The following is a 14,006-nucleotide window of genomic DNA, read 5'->3' on the forward strand; positions in this document are numbered from 1 at the left end:
GTCTGAAGATTGGGACCTGGAGGCCTTTACAACCTCTGTATGCAAACGGTCAATATGTGCATGCAAAATGCAGTGTGAAAGTAGCTTCATAATACACCATATCAGGGGATGCTTTGTGCAGACACTGAACCAGCAGGGGGCTGCAGTCTGGGAGCCGCAGAGTTTTCAGTACACACCTTGATGAGACTGATGAGATTTGATTGGCTATAGGACACAATGTAAAGTGTAAAGTAACATTCCCCAACATTATGTGTAGATTGAAAGAGAACCTGTCACCTCTCCTGACAAGTCTGGTTTAGTAATTACTTGCATCCCTCCTGTACAGGGGCGTAGCTATAGGGGGTGCAGAGGTAGCAGTCGCTACCGGGCCCAGGAGCCTGAGGGGGCCCAAAGACCCTTGTGCTGCGCAAGAAGACACCGGTATTATAGAAAGTCCATGCCGGTTGAGTTACACCTCTGGCTGGAGGGAAGGGGTTAGGTTGAGAATCTGGCATGGGGGGGGTACTGTTTCAATTTTTGCCTCAGGCAGCACGAAGGCTATGTGCTCCCCTGCCCCTTGCCACAAGTCTTGCACCAGGGTCCATGAGCCTTGAGCTACGCCCCTGATCCTGGAGTAACAATTCTGGAGCGTCTATTCTTACAATTCTATGTTGTGCCATCCTCTTATTCCTGCTAGAAGGTAGGATGAATTCCTAGCAGTTTGCAGTGAAGGTCCAGATGGATGTTACTAGTTGGGGGGGGGGGGGGGTGTCCCTGCACAGTCTGACACTATGCAATCGGTTCTGACAGTTTTATACACCCCCAGCTGGTACCTGCAAATTGCTAGTAATTACTTTATAACGGCTAGCAGGATCGGCACAGCACAGAGTCATAAGAATAGATGCCAGAATTGTGATTACATGGGGGATGCAAGTAGTTACTAAAACAGACTCCTCAGGGGAGGGGAGAGCTCCTCTTTAAACTGCAAAAAGTTGGAACTGTCCTTTAAGAAGCTTGAAGATTGCATCTGGCCCTAATTATATGGAGTACAGGCCACCATGACTGCCGGTCAAGCAACTCTTTAGTATAAATGGTACAGTAGATATTTGTATGGAAATATAAGCCTTCGGACATCTTTACCGACCAGCGATGTACCAGAGGCAGTGGGAATATGGCATCTATGAGATGAAGAATTTGATACAGAGATTATTATGTCTTCCTCGGACCCGGTATATCATTGCCTCCTTAGCATGTGGCCTCCACACCGCCTCTGATTACAGAAGCCTCGGCAGGACACATTTTTGAGAGCGCTCTGCTGGTGTAGGGGGGGCAGATAAGCGCAGTCTAGAAGACTGGGACGCTGATAAGGAGCTGTCTGCATCCCGGAAACAGAGCTGCTTAAAACTCCAGGCAGCAGATGGAAGTTATAAGCAATAAGCCAGGATGACGCCTTTCAGAGTCTGTGCACTTTGCTGAAACATGGAGAATCAACCCTAGGACTCATGCACACTGGCGTGGAGCCTGTACAGAAGGCAGCCGGGATTTGGCCATGTGCATTGATTCATAAAATGTTATGACTCCTGGCACCCCACCAATCAGCTGATTGAAAGAGCTGGCGTTCCTTGTTTACCAAGAACAGCGCCATACTTTTAGTAGTGGCTGTACCTGAAATTGCAGCTTAAAGGGCTGGGCCCATCTGGGACATTGATGGCAAATTGCTAGGATATAGCATCAATGTCAGAAGGGTGCGCATCCAAAATCTGTGTCCCGCCTCTTTTCTCCCAAAGTGAAGGAGACCACACCGCGCATGTGGAGCATGCTCTCCATTTATTGCCATGGGAGTCCCATAGCAGTGAATGGAGAGGGTACTGAGCAAGCATGGTCACCTCTCCATTCACTGCTATGGGACTGCTGTAAATATTTTTAAAAAAGTTTTGGAACTTCCATAGCGGTAAATGGAGGGTGGTCGTGCATGCTTGGCTGTTCTCTTTTCACTTCAGGGTCCCGTTCTGGAGATATGGAGTGGGTCCCAAGTGTGGGATCTTCCCCCATATGACATTGATGGCATATCCTAACACTATGCCATCAGTCTAAAATTGGCCAACCCCTTTAGGCTGGTTTCACACAAGCAAGTTCAATGTGTTGAACTCGCAGCGTGTGTCTGCGAGAGCTCCCATCCTGACCTACATAGAGTTCTGGAATGTATTAAATAACACTGACAGCATTATGTCAGTGTTATACAATACATTCCAGAACTCTAAGGGTCATATAGCATCATAAATCAATATAATTCTATGCGATCCTATCATTGCTGCATAGGGAGCTCTCGCAGACACACGTTGTGAGTTCAACGCATTGAACTTGCTCGAGTGAAACCAGCCTTAAGCCCATTCACTTGAATTGGACTCGGCAGCAGTGAGATGCAGTACCCTGAACAGCCACTAGCCAAAGTATGGCGCTGTGGCTGGTAAACAGTGAGAACCACAGCACTTTCAGTCAGCTGGCCGCCTGCATTCCATCCATATTGTTGTCCCAGGAACCCCCTTTAAATCCTAGTGCTGCTAAAGCGGCATGTGGGTCCAGTCGTTGTTGTACTGGGGTTCCTAAGGCCCACCAGAGGAAACGATTCTGAGGACCCATCATTCACTTGCACCTGCAGGGCACATCATTAGTAAGGTCTCACGGGCAAAACACTGTCACTTTTGTCCTTTGGCTGCATTAGGAATTGCAGCTTAGACTTTACTAAGTGAATGAGGCCACGGACAAAAATACCGCTGTTATTGTAAGGGTTCATGCACACAAACGTATTTTTTTTCTGTGTTCTGTGTCTGCAAAAAAACGGAAATGACTCCATTTGCATTCGGTTTCCGTAAATCCGCAGGGCCGTTCTGCAAAAAAGATAGAACATGTCCTATTCTAGTCTGTTTTTGTGGACAAGGATAGCCATTGTTACAATAAATCCGCAAAAAAACCTAATTCAATACAGATGTCCCAAGGACGTCATCCATATTTTTTGCGGCTCCGTGTTTTGCGGACCGCAAAATACATAGGGTCGTGTGTATGAGCCCTAAGACAGAAGCCCCATTTTTTCTAAGCTCATACAAGCTTTGATCCAAGGCGGTTTTCCAGGACGTAAATACTGATGAACTATCCTCGGGACAGAGTATCAATCACGTCAGTAGGGGGTCCGACTCCTGACACCCCCGCCGATCAGATGATGAGGGGTGAGTGCTGCCACCTCTTCATAAAATACCAACCACGGCGCCATACATTGTATAGTGGCTGGGCTCGGTATTGCAGCTCATTCACTTGAACTGAACTGAGCTGCATAACGGCCATGTGACCGACGGATGTGATATCACAAGCTGAGGAAGACGCCCATCCAACAGATGATTGGCGCGGGCTCCTCTTCTGTCATCCAAAATGGCCGCACTGCTTTACCTGGTGCACAATGTGTATCAGCAGTCCAAGACATTTCCTGCTTCTCCAGCCCTGCTCTTGGATTGGCCAGCACTGTTCATGTGAGTAGTGCTGGCCAATCCGAGGACAGCAGGAAGTGTCCTGGACTACCAAGTGCACAGTATGAGAAGCAGTGACGCCATCTTGAATGACACCTCCCAACGAAGCTGAGGCGAAACGCTCGTCGAGGTTCCTATCCTGACCTGTGCTGCTGTCTTCCCCCCCCCCCCCCCCCCCCATCATGTCTTGCGGTATACATTGATTTTGACAATGATTTTTTGCTGGGCTCAGTTTACCCTTTATTATAGGGTCCTGTATTGCTACTCTTTGAGGGACTAATCCTCCCTCTTGTCTCTAGATTTAGCCTCTGCTTAACTCCTGTCTCTGGCTAGCGGATTTATCATCTCTATTACCCTTTTTTTGGAAATTCTACTTTAGAGCTGTGTCCCGCCTGATAGCTATATATCTGGGTGATGATCGAATGTCCTATACTGAGTTATAGCAGCATTATTAGTGTTGCTTTTTAGGGACTGTATTATCTTTATATATATCATCTGTATACCTGACATGCTTTACATCTTTTGGTGGGTGACAGCGGTATCTTTATTTTTATGTATATTATGATATGTTTATTACAATAAAATGAATTATATATTTTTTATTACTTTGGGCATTTTTTGTTGTTACTTGTTGATTAACAACATTGTAGGTTTATATTGAATGACAGAAGAGGAGTCCGGGAGCCGGAGGGTCTGCAGCTGAAGAGATGAAAAGGAGGTCACCGGGTAAAGTTAGGCCTCTTTCACACGACCGTATGGCTATTTCAGTGTTTTGCGGTCCGTTTTTCACTAATTCGTTGTTCCGTTTTTTTGTTTCCGTCGTGTTTCCGTTCCGTTTTTCCGTATGGCATATACAGTATACAGTAATTACATATAAAAAATTGGGTCGGCATAACATTTTCAATAGATGGTTCCGCAAAAACGGAATGGATACATTTCCGTATGTGTTCCGTTTTTTTTGCGGACCCATTGTCTTGAATGGAGCCACGGAACGTGATTTGCGGGCAATAATAGGACATGTTCTATCTTTCAACGGAACGGAAAAACTGAAATACGGAAACGGAATACATACGGAGTACATTCCGTTTTTTTGGGGAAACCATTGAAATGAATGGTTCCGTATATGGACCGTATACGGAACGCAAAAAACGGCCCGCAAAACGGAAAAAAAACTGGTAGTGTGAAAGAGGCCTTAATGTGATTTTCTTTTTCTTTATTTGGAGGGTCGCTTTAAAGGGAATTTGGCAGCTACAAACAGCCCCCCCCCCCCCCCCCCCAAACTAGAGTAAGCGGTGTATAGTGTAAGTGGTGCCGAGTCCGGACATGTAATTTTTATTTTCATGCTCACTTGCATTCTAACTCTGTGTTCCCACAAACCAGCAGTAAAGGACTCTTAAGCTCACACACATAATGGAAAGGACTTTGTGGAAGCACAGAGTCGATTGAGTATGAAGATAAAAATTACATAACTGGATTCGGCACCACTTACACTATGCACAACTTATTCTAGTTTGGGGGGGAGGGGGGTTTCGGACCCGACAGATTCCCTTTAAGGGAGTATTTACATCCATAAGGTTCCATTCACGTGATGGAGGCTAAAGGAGTATTGTTTTGGCCTCTATTGGGCTAGTATATCTAACAGCATACCTTTTTTTTTACAATTGTATGAAGCCTGCTGCCATATTCTATACAAAGACACCCTGCAATATATATATATATATATATTTTTTTATTTTATGTGGGTGCCTGTAGGCTATACTGTATTTTGCCATTTAAGAAGATATATATTCTGCTATATCCTCCTTCTTCTTAATATGGAGAAAACTGAATTTATCATCTTTCCCGAATCTCACTCAACCCCCCCATCGATCTATCACAGTCAATGGCTGCGCACACTCCCTGGTCAACCAAGTCCGCTGCCTTGGGGTAACCTTTGATTCTGCTCTGTCCTTCAAGCCCTTTCCACCTCCTGCCGCCTCCAACTCAAAAATATCTCTTGGATCGACACATTCCTCAACCAGGATGTGGCAGGAGCAGCACTATGAAGTGCCTTTTGCGCTGTGGCATTAGAAGAATTTTGATATCTCTGACTTTTAGTCTAACCAGACTGTCTATTACTCTGTAATTCTTCTCTATGGAAACACCAAATGCTTGAAATAACTTCTTTATTGAATTCTACTTTTCTTCATATATAACACTGCCTCCACAGCAGATAGTCCATGTACATAACACGTGTTGAAAAGATATCACAAAATGGCGGTATGCATAAGATGGTGGTTCAACTGTTCAATCTTGTCATTCAACATAAAATGGTGGATATATTTCTCTCTTTAGTATCTGTACTATCACTTTAAGTTATTTAAGCACTTTATGATCTCTCTGAGAGGTTTATCTGAGGTCTAAGATAGTTCACTTGCTGAATTTGGTCGCAATTTGCAATATGCAGTTAGCAGTAATTATTTGCAGATTGGTTGAGTATGATCTGGTATGGTTGTATGCAATATGGAATTTAAATTTGGATTGTGAACTTTGTAGTTTGCAATTGAATTTGTGGTTGGCAATTGAATTTGTGGTTTGCAATTGGTGGAACTGTAAGTAAACACACATATAACTGGTTCAGTATACAGTTCTGATCACTATATTAATAGTATGAACATTATATAACTGTTCTTAATACCTATTTTGGCCTCTCTGCTTCCATAAAACAGAGCTCTTAGTGGAGTGAATGTTCAGCTTCTCTCTCTGGTGAATAATGATTCTAGCAGCTCCTGCTAGGGGAATTTTCTACAAAAGCTGTGTGTGAGGCTGGCTGTAATTGGTCAAAACTCCTGCTGTGTGTGAGGCTGGCTGTGATTGGTCTAGACTCCTGCCCAGCAACAACAGTTTAACTCTATGCTTTCTGTTGTTTCTGCTGTGTCAATGAGCTTACCTTACATTATATAATGAATCTTAAAGACATTTTATCTTTTCTGCTTCTGTGAACACAATATATAACAGTTATATGACATCCAAACATGAAGTCACTGTAAATAACTCTGCTTTTGTCTTTAACACACAAACATAGGAACTGTATTAAGGTTATTGGCAGGTTTAGCTGTATAAACATATAAGATATATTAGCAACCTAGGACAGGTCTTAAGCTGGCCAGCTACACAGGAGCCTGCAAAAATGCTTGTACATGTCCTCACCATCTCCCGCCTAGACTACTGTAACATCCTCCTCTAGCCTCCCATCTAGCACTCTTATAAGCCTCCAATCCATCCTCAGCTTTGCTGCCCGACTAATCCACTTCTCCCCCTGTTACTCCTCTACTGTCTTTTTTCTCTGCCAATCCCTTCATTGGCTCCCCGTTGCCCAGAGAATCCCGTACAAAACACAAACTATGACATTGAAGACCGTCCATAACCTGTCCCCTCGGTACATCTGTGACCTGATCTCCCGGTACCGTCCTACAAGTAATCTCCGATCCTCACAAGACCTCCTTCTCTCCTCTCATCACCTCTTCCCACAATCTCCTCCAAGATTTTTCCCGTGCATCCCCCACACTCTGGAATTCTCTACCACAACATATCGGACTCTCTCCTACCGTGGAAACCGTTAAAAGAAACATGAAAACCCACCTCTTCAGACAAGCCTACAACCAGTAACCCCGCTGCTGCTATACCGCCATATGAGTAGCTTTACCCTCACCTACTGTTTTCTCCCATCCCTTGTAGATTGTAAGCCCTTGCCAGCAGGGTCCTCTCTTCTTTTGTACCAGTTTGTAACTCATCTTGTTCGTGATTATTGCAATTGTTTTATATTATGTATGTGCACCGCTCCTCATATGTACAACGGCGCTTTAATAATAAACAATAAAATATGCCACTTTACACCTATACAATGGAATAGTTCACAGGCAATCCTCCCGACGTATACCGCAGACATCCACTGCAAACATAATGTGATTAGACCCTCACAAGGTTGCTTTTGGCCCCTCTAGAAAGTCCATTGTCAGGTTCTCTATGGACAGGTAATTGGGTGCTTGATTCCCTCACTAGTCCTGCAAACAAGCTGCAGGCTACTAGTCCTTTAACTTCCCGCCAGTTGTGTCTGCATGCTGTCTATCTGCTCCGCCACGCAGTACCTAGCTCAGTATGCAGCAGCTTTTGCTGTGCGCATGCAAAGAGCAGATAAGGGGCTCAGTATGAAAACAGGGAAGTCTCAGCCGGGTGTTAGCGGATATCACACACTGCAGCTGGGTCTGAGTGGCCACATCTGGCATCATCCTCCCCTCCTCCCTCGGCCGCCTCTATAAACATCTCACCTCGCCCCCCTCCCTGCTCCATCCAGCTCTCCTTGCTATTATCTCTCCTTGTCAGTCTCTCTCAGGCGCTTTATTTAATATGGTGAATTAAACTTACTGCATTGTCGACGGTGCCTTCCTCTGCTCCCTGCAGTACTGAATAGAAAATCTTCCTTTCTGTCTTCAGGACTTCATACACTCCGGCTGGCGGCCTGCTAAAAATTTACTTAGTAATTATTACATATATATATCTTTTTTGCAATCACTATTGTATTGTATCAGATCTTATCGATGCACTTCCTTTTGTTTGGCAGGTATTAATATGATCCGCAATTGGGCCGCCAGCGGCATCTATAGGTTTGGGATGAAAGCAAATAATCTGCCTTGTCGTCCATGAACTTGAAAGTCAGCAGTGGAATGAAGAACATTGATTTACTCATCTCTATTCCTTTAAGGGCCTGTCCAGTTTAGAAAACCCATTCTCATACACAATATTGTAGAAATCCGATTTAATTAATAGTGGGGGTTCTCCTGATCACGATCCTCATGGAGGACCTGTCCTGTCCTGCATTACATGGATGACTGTGCAGTACTTGATTTCCCCTGTGGTGGCGCTGCAGCGAAATCAAACTTGTTACCAGAAGATTACACATAATTGCTGGGGATCCTCCCAGCATGGGGACACTTTGTGATCTGCTTATTATCAAGGTACCTACCTAAACTTGACCATGCACATCATGAGATAACTTTTGGTCAATTGCTTGCTCCCATGCATATGAATGCTGCGCCAACCAGCAGTTTAAACAGGCTGCAGTGATCGGGTGGGTGCTGCAGCTTTTGCCTAGGCCAGTGACTTCCCGTTCAGCGGTCTAGTGAAAGGGTTTGGGCTGCAATACCCAGCACAACCACTTTACCATGTATGGCGCAGCAGCAGCTCTCAGGGTGGCCTCTTCAAACAGCTGATTGGTCAGGGGCGTAACTGTAGTCATAGCACTTGCAATGGGGCCCAGAGGTTGGAGGCCGATCAGGTGCAAGAACATTGTACGTTTTTGCGGGAAATAACAATATGGCGGCTTTTTGCTATAATGTGGGTTTTCTGATATATGATGCGATTATATATATCTAACACATGCCTCCCAAATGCCCGGGCCCCTCATATAGATTATACTTATCCCGCTCCCCACATGGCCGCCGCTGCATATCCCCGTCACGTGGATCAAAACATCCGATGCAGGGGGTGATCAAAACATCCGGGCGATGGGGGTGGGGATATTCTGGCGGTCAGCCAATAGCAGGCTGCGACGGAGACGAGCCTCCCTGATGGGGCCCTATGAATTATAGTTACATCCCTGTGATTTGTGGTGGCACCAGGAGTTGGACGCCCACTGATCAGATATTGATGGCCTATCCTGAAGATAGGTCATAAATATCGTACTCCTTGGAAGCCCCCTTTAAGAAAATAGTAACTACCCGAACCGCAGTGTAGCTATAAAGGGTGCAACGATAGCAGTCGCCTTCTCTCGGAGGTGTCCCCTATGCTATACAGTCTATATTCCTAGTTTCCAAAGGAGAGTTCAGATTTGAGCACCCTAAGGCTACCTGCACACATTGTGGATTATGTGCGGTTTTTCCACGTGGACTCTCATGCAGAAAAAACGCAGAGTAATACAATACCAGCAAAGTGTATGAGATTAGACAAATCTTGCGTAGACTTAGCTTTTTTCCTTCCGTGCAGAAACTGTCCTGCCGTGTGGATTTTACCTTTTGCAATGCATGAGATCTGCAGCAAAACTGTATCAAATCCGCAAAGAACCCGCAAGTAAAGCCTCATTCACAAGTCAGTGATTTCCATCAGTGATTGTGAGCCAAAACCAGGATTGAAGCCTCCACAGACATGAGGTATAAGGACTCACGCACACGAACCTATTTTCTTTCCGTATCCGGACCGTATGCGGAACCATTCACTTCAATGGGTCCGCAAAAAAAATCCGGAAGTTACTCTATGTGCATTCCGTTTCCGTATGTCCGTATTTCCGTTCCGCAAAAAAATAGAACATGTCCTATTATTGTCCGCATTACGGACAAGGATAGACAGCTGTTCCGTTCCGCAAGATACGGAATGCACACGGATGTCATCCGTATTTTTTGCGGACCTCAAAATTCATACGGTCGTGTGTTTAGAGCCGCACCTGGTTTTGGCTCAGAATCACTGATGGAAATCACTGACCGAACACTGAGGCTTCATTCACATTTCCGTGTCAGTGTCACGTCCATGAAAAAAAGTGTACGTGTTTCATCCGTGAAGATGTCCGTGAAGAATCCATGGTCTGTCCATGTGTCCGCTTTTACCATCCATGTGTCATCCGCAATTCACGTAAGTTGCTCAGCTGAAAATAATTTTCCAAAGAATCTCCTATTAGTCTTCAGTAAAGAACGAATGAAACACGGATGCCATCCATATTGTGTCAGTGATTTTCACAGACCCATAGGCTTCAATGGGCGTGCTTGGTCCACATGACGGATCAAAGTAGCGCATGTCCCCGTGATTTTTTTTACTGACCCGCGGTCAGTAAAAAATACTGAAATGTGAACAGACACATTTAAATCAATTGGTACGTGTAGTCTGTGGAAAATGCGGACAGCACACGTCAGTGAAAAACGGAAATCTTCATTCAGAAGGACCTGCGCTGACGTCACCGCGCTCACCACGTGGTGAGCGCGATTACGTCATCAAAGGTCCTTTTGCAGGTCCTGAAAGAAGAAGAAAGAAGACGATGCCGGCTGCGCGATCAATTGGATGAGGTGAGTTATGTTTTTATTATTTTTTAACATTTTACTAAGAATTCTGTTTTAAGAATGCTATTATTTTCCCTTATAACTTTAATGGGGTCCGGGGTTGCTCATCCCGATCATCTCCTAGCAACCATGCGTGAAAATCGCACCGCATCCGCACTTGCTTGCGGATGCTTGCGATTTTCACAGAGCCCCGTTTATTTCTAAGGGGCCTGGGTTGCGTGAAATATAGAACATGCTGCGATTTTCACGCAGCGCACAAGTGATGTGTGAAAATCACCGCTCATCTGCACAGCCCCATTGAAGTGAATGGGTCCGGATTCAGTGCGGGTGCAATGCGTTCACCTCACGCATTGCACCCGCGAGGAAATCTCACCCGTGTGAAAGGGGCGTTACAAACAACATCTCTTAGCAACCATCAGTGAAAAACGCACTGCATCCGCACTTGCTTGCGGATGCAATGAGTTTTTCCACTGAAGCCCCATTCACTTCAATGGGGCCAGGGCTGCGTGAAAAACGCAGAATATAGAACATGCTGCGTTTTGCACGAAACGCAGAACTGATGCGTGAAAAAAAAAAAAAACGCTCATGTACACAGACCCATTGAAATGACTGGGTCAAGATTCAGTGCGGGTGCTGTGCATTCACGTCACGCATTGCACCTGTGCGGAAAACTCGCTTGTGTGAAAGGGGCCTAACAGATACAGTTTTTGGTGTGTATTTGGTGCAGAAACTCATAGAAATCTGTCTGCCAGTTGGGTGGGACAGAGGCGGAGTGTGAGCTCGTTGGCGGCTGTTCCAACTCCAGTCCTGGCAAATTTAGGACTGGTATACTTTTTATGCCAAGCGCCATGACTGCCACACGCCTCATCATAAGGTAGACAAATCTTATGGCAGAGCAAGGGGGAAAACTAAGACCAGCATAAAAAGCCCCAATGGGTACATGTGCTGTCCGTGGAGACCCCCAGACAGCACAGGTCCGCTATTCACTAACTTGGAAAAAAAAAAACAGTTGTTACCTGCATGAAACAGCCTGGAAGAGATCTATGAAAACTGGTGTAAAGTAGAGTTGGCTTAGTTGCCCATAGCAACCAATCAGAATCCACCTTTCATTTTTCAGAGCTCCTTTGGAAAATGAAAGATGGAATCTGATTGGAACCTATAGGTTCCTTCTTTTACACCACTTTTTCCGTACTGTATGTGTTTTTTATGCCGTTTTTTTCTGAATGACTGTGTGAACCACATTTGTTTTCTAGAATTTTTTTCCAAGTTTCATCAGTAGGCTGTTTTTTTTTTTCAAATATTCCAGAGACCCACAACGCCACCTAATTAACCAAAACGCCAATATCTAAAAAATGCTTCATGTTTCCTGTGTTTCATACTTCCCAGATGCAAAAATTGCCACTGAAACCGCGTAAGTGCAGAAAAACACCACTAACAAAAAAAAAAAAAACAACAACAATGTGTGAACGCATCCCAAAGCAGGTGTGTCTGGTGAATGATAAAAGAATGATGAGCCGGTCACAGCTGTGCCCACCATAGTAATAAAAGTCATCTACTAATAACCATCTTATAACTGTGACGCCCTGCAGCAGCTCAGTATAAATAATACCGCTATATCATACTATTTTACAAGTGTAACGTTTGTGGGTTCTTCCCGTTCCTGGTCTTTTAATAGAGGGAGTGCTGTCTGTGCCGTCTGTGGTCACTCCAAATGCCCGATGTCACATTCAGAAAACAAGCTTGTTTAAGGCTCTAGCACCTGCCATCTGTCCTCTGCCGGACTCTGCCCGCTTAGAACCCAAGTGCCAGCCAAATACAGATTCATCTCCCAGCTGTCTGCTCCCAGCTCCCCTGAATCTGTGTCAACATCTATATGTGTGCACAGCCCTGTGTGTCAACATGTGTAGCCTGTAGCATGTGCTGTCTTACACAAATTAACCTGTTCAGGCCACGAAGGTATAAAACCAGGGTGGGTGGGTGGGGTGGGGGGTTTGACCTGGTATTTGACTATGAGTTCATGGAGCCTGATTTAAAGGGCATTTCCACCTGCCACACAGAGGCCGGCGATCAGCGACCATTCAAGAAAGATAGCAGGGTTGTCCAGGATTAGAACAGCATGGCTACTGTCTTCCAAAAACAGCACCACATCTGTTCATTGGCTTGCATCTGGTATTGCAGCTCAGCTAAATTAAAGTGTTTTTTTTGGGAGCTTGATATTGATGATTTATCCTCAAAGTAGGTCTTTAATATCTAATCGTGGGGGTCCAACTTGGGGCTGTTTGGAGAGGCCAGTGACACCATGTTCATTGGTCACGTGGTCTAGTGCAGGGATGCCCAACCTGTGGCCCTCCAGCTGTTGTAAAACTACAACTCCCCCCATGCCCTGCTGTAGGGTAATAGCTATAGGCTGTCAGAGGCATGCTGGGAGTTGTAGTTTTGCAACAGCTGGAGGGCAGCAGGTTGGGCATCACTGATCTAGTGAATGGGCCTGGGCTGCAATACCAAGAATAGCCTCTACACAATGTACGGCGCTGTGCTCCGCTTCGGCCTCTGCGAACAGCTGATCGACGGGGGTACCAGGGGTCGGATCCACACCAATCTGATATTGAAGACTTAGCCTAAGGAAAACGCCTTTAAAATGGATGGGATTAAATTGCTATACTATACACAACCTGCGGACAGCTGTGGCGGTATGTTTGTATGAAAGCAGCCATGTTTTTCTAATCTTGCACAGCGCCTTTAATTCTGTCCCTTTAATATGATTCATGTCTATTCAGATCCTTAAAGGGAACCTATCCCCAGTACAGGCTCAACAGAACCCATTAAAATGCCAGCTTCCAATTTCCGGCCACTCACGTGTCATATGGTACCTGCAAATGCTAATGAATGATACATAGGCAGGAGTAGATTCGCCATAGGCCCTACAGCGAAATTCCCCAGTGGGTCGATGCCCCAGGGGACCAGCCGATTCCTCCTCTCCGCTGCTGGCCAGTGGCCGCAGGTGCCCTCCTAAATTAAACTGTATCGCCACTGCACTACGGTATCGCTGGCCCCCCCTATTCCCATTGTCCATGCCTACTTTTGACTTGTGTTGGCCCTGCCTACTCGTGTTGCCCCACCTTCTGTCAATTTGGACTCGCCTACAACACGGGGCCACTTTTAGTTTTTTTCCAGGACCACTTTAAGTTTCCAGTCCGCTACTGCACAGAGGAAATATATCATATCTGGGAAACCAATTCCCTTCCCCAAATAGGAATAATAGAGGGCCGTTTGGCTAATGCAGTCCCCACCAGATCAGCATTACGAGAGCATCTGTTAGGCCCCTTTCACACGAGCGAGTTTTCCGCGCGGGTGCAATGCGTGATGTGAACACACAGCACCCGCACTGAATCCGGACCCATTCCTTTCAATGGCTCTGTGTACATGA

This window comes from Bufo bufo, chromosome 10, assembly GCF_905171765.1.
Source record: "Bufo bufo chromosome 10, aBufBuf1.1, whole genome shotgun sequence".
Classification (NCBI taxonomy): domain Eukaryota; kingdom Metazoa; phylum Chordata; class Amphibia; order Anura; family Bufonidae; genus Bufo; species Bufo bufo.